A 7,566-nucleotide genomic window follows, 5' to 3' on the forward strand; every position below is an offset into this window, starting at 1 on the left:
TTTAGTCTCGGGATTATAGAATTTGCAAGTAAGAAACTTTCTTCCCGGATTTTGCAAAGTCCAAGAAGTTTGCAATGCTGCCGAAACTGAGCAATTATATGTCCCTATTGAAATAGAGGAAGAAGAAGAGCTACCACTGGACATAATTTGAGTAATAAGAGAGAGAGAGAGAGAGAGAGAGAGAGAGAGAGAGAGAGAGAGAGAGAGAGAGAGAGAGAGAGAAAGAAGGTTATTTAAAATAATGATATTCAGCAATTGCATAATTTAACACGGTTTGCATAAGAACCGTTGTAATTATCTTATTGATATCTTCCAATTTCCATTTATTTTTAGAGGTGTTTATATTTTAACACGGTTCTTTTGCACTACCGTTGTCATTATATTATATGTTATTGTTTCATTCATTTGTCGGTTCGCAAATTGTTTAAAATCTATGTTAATAAGCATTTGTATGTAATAAAGAGTAGAACTATATATTAAAACGAGCATATTATACAATGGCGAAAAAAAAACAGTACAACAAGGGAAAAAAAAGGAGACGCAATAAAAAATAAAAAATCACAAAAACAAACAGCTAACTAATTAGTAAATTAATTAAACACCCTAACAGAAGTTTGACTAGGAGGTGGGTACTGAGGATAAACTTGATTATAAACTAAGCTTACTACATCGGCATCAAGACGGTGATCAAAATGAGGCACTTCTTCGTCTTCCCATGATTTCAGTACATTAATAAACCTGTACGTTATGAACCTTCTCATCAGATGAGCGTCCTCAGCGGTAGCAACCCATAAGTAAGGCCCAGCGTGTACATAACGATCCTTAGGGTCGTCGCCATAATAGTCACTTTTGCCCCTTTGATGGTCACGTGATGCATACCTTGCAGCGAGTTATTTTGCTTGGCGAAAATCGTCAAGACCATCCCCTCGAAACAGGATCATAGCATATCCAAGAAACCCACGACCAGAAATTCAAGCCAGGTGGATTGCCCTAACATTTGAAAACCCATTCTCAATGAGGATGTCTCTCAATGGGTTAAGAGACTTAGAAGCTGGCTTCCCAGCAGCAACGTGTATGACTGGGAGATTGTGAATTATGCACGTAATCGGGTTGATATAGCGGGTTACCGATTGCTGAGGAGGTGCGACTGAGGATGATGAAGACGATGACATTCTTTTAATTATGATATGTATGTATATGTAGATTATTTAAAAAGTGAAGTAGAAAGGTTAGTAATAATTAATTGATTCTTATTGTTACTGCAAATGTGATGCTATTTATAGTATAATAAAGCTATAATTAATTAGATTAATTTCATTCATACGTTACATTCAAACTTGTATTAATTGTGCATGCATACACGAGGTGAATAATGATCAAACAACTAATAATAATAGGGCATGAATTGGTAAAACCACAAACTTTTCAGTTTTCAAAGTGGATCTGTATTTACAACGGTTATAAGAAAAATCGTTGTTTATTGGTGTAATATGACAACGGGTTTACAATAACCGTTGTTGATATATGAAATATGATAATTACTTAACAAAGAACCGTTATCATTTTGTGTTATATATACGGTCAAACAATCAATACTGTAACTTTGAATTAGAAAAAGTAAAAATTACAGGGCATGCATTAGTCAAATCACAAACACTGGAAAATCACAGATAATTAAACAATTTTTTTTTAAACGGGTTATTTTCAACCGTTGTTGATATATGTAATATGATAACGGCTTAACAAAGAACCATTATCATTTTGTATTATACATATGGTCAAACACGCAATACTGCAACTTTGAATCAGAAAAAGTAAAAATTACAAGGCATAATTGGACAACGGTTTTTTGATAACCGTTGTAAGCTAATATGTTTAACACGGTAGAGTTGACCGATTCTTATTTAACTTATACCGTTTCCACTTTCCAATTCTTAACTTGTTAAGTTACCAATTCTTATCTAATTATTATACCTGTTCCAATTCTTACTATCTTATTAGACCATTTCCAATACAACCCAAACTCATTATAAGTATAATTATAATTTTCACAATATTAACTTGTACCGTTTGCACTTTCCAATTCTTAACTTGTTAAGTCCTCCATTAATTTTCCACATCGATTATGTCGTCAAGTTCATCAACTTATAGTGGTTCATATTATTCATTCACTGATGATGATGATGAAGCATCATATGAACCTCTTGCAGGACCCCCAAGTAGATTTATATACGCTAAACCCTTTACATGCATCATTCACAATCTCCCGTATACAGAGGACGGGCATGGAAAGGCTATACTCTCGTATAGCCTTGACTGGTTAATAGGTTTGATTCGGTTAGCCGGATTGAATTTGGTTCAACCTATCTACTCGGACAAGGATGCGCATGATAGCTTCGGGTAGTGTGCCCTCATCGAGTTTGGCGGGGGTGAGGAGCGGGAATGCTTTCGTCAGGCTCGCAAACTTGAGCGGGCATTCTATAACAATGACTCTTCGAGACTCTGGTTTGATCGCGATGATCAGCGGGTAGGCCCATATTTATGGGTTGCGAATGAATCTGACTGTATCCTACTACGTTCGATTCTGCACCGCCAAGGTCGCATTGCCGAGCAGGGGACAGTGCCGTTGGAATGGGAAAACGATTGTGTGGATTGGGCTGAAGGTGAAAGTGATGTGGCTAATATTTGAGCACATTTAGTCCCCGAATTAACCTCGTTCCCATGCTTTATAGCACATATTTGGGTCATTTACTATCTTTAGTTTCCCAATTTGCATATTCTTTGAGGTTTTGTCTCCTTGGTAGGAAAGGATTGCTAACCTTGCATTTATGAGGTGAAATGGAGCTAAATGGATCGCATCTAATGACCAAGCATCAAAGAGAAGACTAACACTAGAGGCCTAGGTAGATAAATAAAGTGAAATGGGCAATGATGAAAGGATCCTTGCATCCCCAACACGATCCTTGCGGATTGTTAAGGAGCTAAAAAAGAAAACGACTCTGCCCATAGATCCGAGCGACCCGAGCACGATCCGAGCGTACCACACTGCAAGGATCCGAGTGGCTTGAACCCAAGACGAGCGGGCTGGAGTGCAAAGATCCGAGCGTCCCCTCCCTGATCCGAGCGGATCACAAGGCAGAACAGCCTGTGCCTCAGCACGAGATGGGGGGATCGTGGCAGGACTAGCAAGGAGGATCCGCGCATTTCCCTTGGGAGTAGCATTTCCTCAAGTTTTCTTAGGGTTTTAATAGTCATTAAAGCCCTTAGTAACCCTAATCATTGTACTTAATCTTTAATATAAATACCCCTTCATACTACCAAGATTAGCATGCTCTCTTAATCAATTCTTAATCCAATCTTAGCATCTCTTAATACTCTCTCAAATTAGTCTTAATTTAGTTGTAATACATTTCTCAATATTAATCACATCTTAATTTTCCTTAACTTCTCTATTGTTCTTCCTTTTATTTGGGTAATTAGAAGATTATTTGGGTTTATTTGGAGGATTAACAACCTTCAATCAATCATCAAGTACTTCTATTATTCTTTGCTTTATTATTTGGAATCATCTTCATAGGTATAATCCCTCTTTACCTTTGTTTAATTATTGTTAATCACTTTCATTTATTCATCATATTTTGCTTTGTTAGTATGATTGACAACCTTATTAGAATGCTAAACTTGATCATGAGTGAGTAGTTTTTTAGCTAGGGTTAATGGGGAATTAGGGGAAACAAACATGGGGATTGATATATGCTTTAATCTAATATGTTTTCATAATTAATTTGCTTGTTTGTTGTGATTTCAACTTATGCACATGTTATGTTTGATGAAATGCGAGCCTATGAATCCTTGCATTTTTTACCCATCTCTTATCTCTTCAATGAGGCTTGTAAGATATAAACCAACTTGAGCCTCATTAGACCATGCATAAAGTTGAATAGGAAGGATTAAGTCGACTTATAGGTGTTGTACCGTCTAAAGGACTCGGCTCCGGGAGCCAAACCTTCTTTGGGATTGTAAGATATACACTAACTCGATCCCATCACGACAATAAGTGCTTGCATCTAGTTGAGAACATATATGTATGATCCAACTCCCATGAATCCCCTATGAACCCATGACACCTAGTGCCTTTAATCATTTGTTTACAAACCCCTTTAATTACTTTGCTTTGTTTTCATTAATTTACTTTCATTTTGTTGATTAGTTTAGATTACACATCATCTCAACCCAAATTGTGACACCCTAAGACATAACTATTTACAATTGAGAATCCTACATCAATACCCGTCCCTTGGGATCCGACCTTTACTTACCTCTTTACTAAGAGTAGTTTGTGAATTATAAATATTGTTTTGGTTGGTAGCTTTTGACGACGAGTTTTAACGGGACCAAAAATGGCGCCGTTACCGGGGACATTGTTAAATTGATTTGATTTTCATTAATTATTTTTAGTTGTGTCTTTCTTTACCTTGGGGAAGTAAAACTCCTCAAGGTTGTTCTAATTATTTTCGAGTTGTTTGATATTTTGCATGACTAGGAGATCACAAGGTAATCCATTACCTATTGATCTTGAAATTGAAAGGACCTTAACCAACAATAGAAGAGTTGCTAGAGGAACTTCAAGAGTTGTAGGTATTGGAGAAATTGTGGACATACAACCAAATAACATTGAGTTCACCAACCCTTTTGCAAGAGAAGGAGAGGATAACCCAATATAAAACCCACCACAAAATCAACCCACAATGCCTAAATTTTCATCACATTCCGTACCAACCGAGGAGAACCTACCAAATGGTACTCCTACACCACCACATTTAACCGGTAATTTCATTGCCAAATCCGCATGCATACAATTAGTTGAGAGAAGTAAATTTGGAGGGATGCCTAGTGAAGACCCTCATTCACATATGGAGACTTTTTGTGACTATTGTGATGCAATTTCTCAAACCGGAGTTACTCAAGACCAAATCCGATGGGTATTATTTCCTTTTTCTTTGATCGGTACCGCAAAGCAATGGTTGAAGAGCCTAGACAAGGCTACCCTTGGTATTGATTCATGGAAGAAGTTAGCACTTGCTTTCTACAAGAAATTCTATCCTCCGGAGAAGACTAATATGTTGAGAGCCCAAATCACCGGGTTCAAGCAAAGGGATGAAGAATCATTGTATGAAGCATGGGAGAGATTTAAGGACACTTGTCGTTCTTGTCCACGCCATGGACTTAGCGAGTGGTTCCTTGTGCAACAATTTTGGAACGGTTTATATGAAGACTCCCGCAACATTCTCAATATTTGATCCAATGGAATGTTTACCTAAGTTGACGACAATCAAACATGGGCCAAAATCGAAGAGATGGCGGTTCATAATTCACAATATAGTAGGCCTCGAAAGGCCACTAGAGGAGGAAAGCATGAGGTAGATTACATCACACAATTGGGTGCTCAACTAAGTGCTTATATTGACACCATCAATTTGAAGTTTGAGAAGGCCATGGCTAAGCTTGATGAAGCTTCCAAATCACCCAAACAACATGTTAATGCTATGGTGGCATCATCCTCAATTCCAAGTGGAGTATGTGAGAGTTGTGGAACTCTGGGACATGACCAAAGTGAATGTTGGGGAACAAAAGAACAAGTGAATGCTTTCCAAGTATACAAGTGTGGTACCCCTTATTCCAACTATTACAATGAGAATACCAAATTCCATCCAAATCTTTCATACAAGAGCCAAAATGTTCAAAACCCTCAACCAACATACACCCTACCTCCAATGAGAAATCAAGCGCAAAGACCCTTTTTAAACCAAAGCCAAAGTTATCAAAATCAACCTTCCTACAACCAATCCAATGACCAAGGCTTTGATGTTCAAAAATCGGTCCTCCAAATTCAAAAGAACCAACAAGAATTTTTCACCCAAATGCAAAAAGATACCGAAGCCAAAGATATTACCATCAACAACATACTAGCCCACACCAAGATGTTGGAAACTCAAATGTCTCAATTAGAATCTTCTATCTCTCAAAGACAAAAGGGGCAATTACCACCTCAAGTTAATCCACCAAGACATGAAACGGTGAGTGCCATCCATTTGAGGAGTGGTACAAGAGTTGAAGGGCCGAAGAGGCCAATTGATGAAGATGTTGTGAATGCTAGTGACAAGCAAAGAGTTGTGGAGAACTCTAAGGAAGAAGAAGAACCCACCACCAATGAAGTTTCAAAGAAGAAGAATGAAGAGAAGGCTAAGGAAAAAGAGCCTATTGTGATTAGACTTCCATTCCCAAGTCGTCAAGCTAAGCCTAAGTTTGATGAAGAACTTGGAAAGTTCATGGAAATTATGAAGAACTTAGAAGTCTCAATCCCATTCACGGAATTGATCAATCATGTTCCGGCCTATGCAAAGTACATGAAAGACATTCTTAACATGAAGAAATCCATCCGGAAGCTAGAGACTATTGCCTTTACCAAAGTGAGTAGTGATATTCTTCAAGGAAGTTCCCCTCCAAAAATTCAAAGATCCGGGAAGTTTCTCTATTCCATGCACCATTGGCGACACTACAATCAACAAAGCATTATGTGACCTTGGAGCAAGTGTAAGTGTCATGCCATACTCGGTATGCAAGAGGCTAGGAATGGGAGAATTCAAATGCACTAACATTACTCTTCAAATGGCAGATCGATCAACAAAGATACCTTTAGGGCTATGGGAAGATGTGCCCATAAGAATTGGCAAATTCTTCATTCCGGTAGACTTTGTCATTGTAGACATGGAGGAGGATCCCAACATTCCTATCATTTTAGGAGACCTTTCTTGCACACCGTGGGAGCGGTAATTGATGTGAAAAATGGAGAGCTCACATTTGAAGTGGGGGATGAGACAATCACTTTCAACTTTGACAAAACAATGAGAGCTCCCCGACTACATGAGCCATGTTTCAAGGTCGATCACTATAGCCGAGAAAGTGATAGGAAAAAGTTAGCATCTCAATGCAAAGATCAAGCTATGGGTAAATAATCACCACCCATATGGAAGAAGAAAGTGGATAACCCTCAAGTAACTCTATCCGGAGAGCAAGGAAATTTCAACAACAATGAGAGCTTGAATAGCTCACCACCCATCATGACAAGTAAGGAAGAAGGCCTCATTGGCCATGACAACAAGAAAGAAGAGTTGCTCTTGTCAACTCATGACATCATTGGGGAGCAAGCTAGTAAAGTTTATGGTCTATGGGATGACGAATTTGAAGGATTAGTCAATCCGTACATTGACAATGCTATGACCTTAGACCAAGGCTTTGTTGATCCTAGTCATCATCTTGACATGGGGTCATCACCATAATGAAGAACACAATGTGCAAAGATCTATGCAATATCTTAATGATGAAAATGAACAAGCCTTCGACTACTTTTACAAGGTGTTGAGCAACATCAACAACACCTTGGCTATGGCCCCTTGACATCTCATTCAAGAATGAGAGTTTGGTGGAGTCCTCCCTAAACCACCATTTGTAAATATTCTAACCCCTTAACTTGCATTTTATTTCTTGTATTGCATTTTTGTCATT

At 38.2% G+C, this 7,566-nt stretch overlaps 1 non-coding gene across 1 annotated transcript; it reads right to left on the minus strand.

Moving 5' to 3' along the window:
- Positions 1-5,120: 5,120 nt before the first annotated feature.
- LOC141625648 (small nucleolar RNA R71) lies at positions 5,121-5,227 on the minus strand. The gene has a single exon (XR_012535417.1). It is a non-coding gene; the product is annotated as a small nucleolar RNA R71 (small nucleolar RNA).
- Positions 5,228-7,566: the final 2,339 nt, after the last annotated feature.

This window comes from Silene latifolia, chromosome X (assembly GCF_048544455.1).
Source record: "Silene latifolia isolate original U9 population chromosome X, ASM4854445v1, whole genome shotgun sequence".
Taxonomy (NCBI): Eukaryota; Viridiplantae; Streptophyta; class Magnoliopsida; order Caryophyllales; family Caryophyllaceae; genus Silene; species Silene latifolia.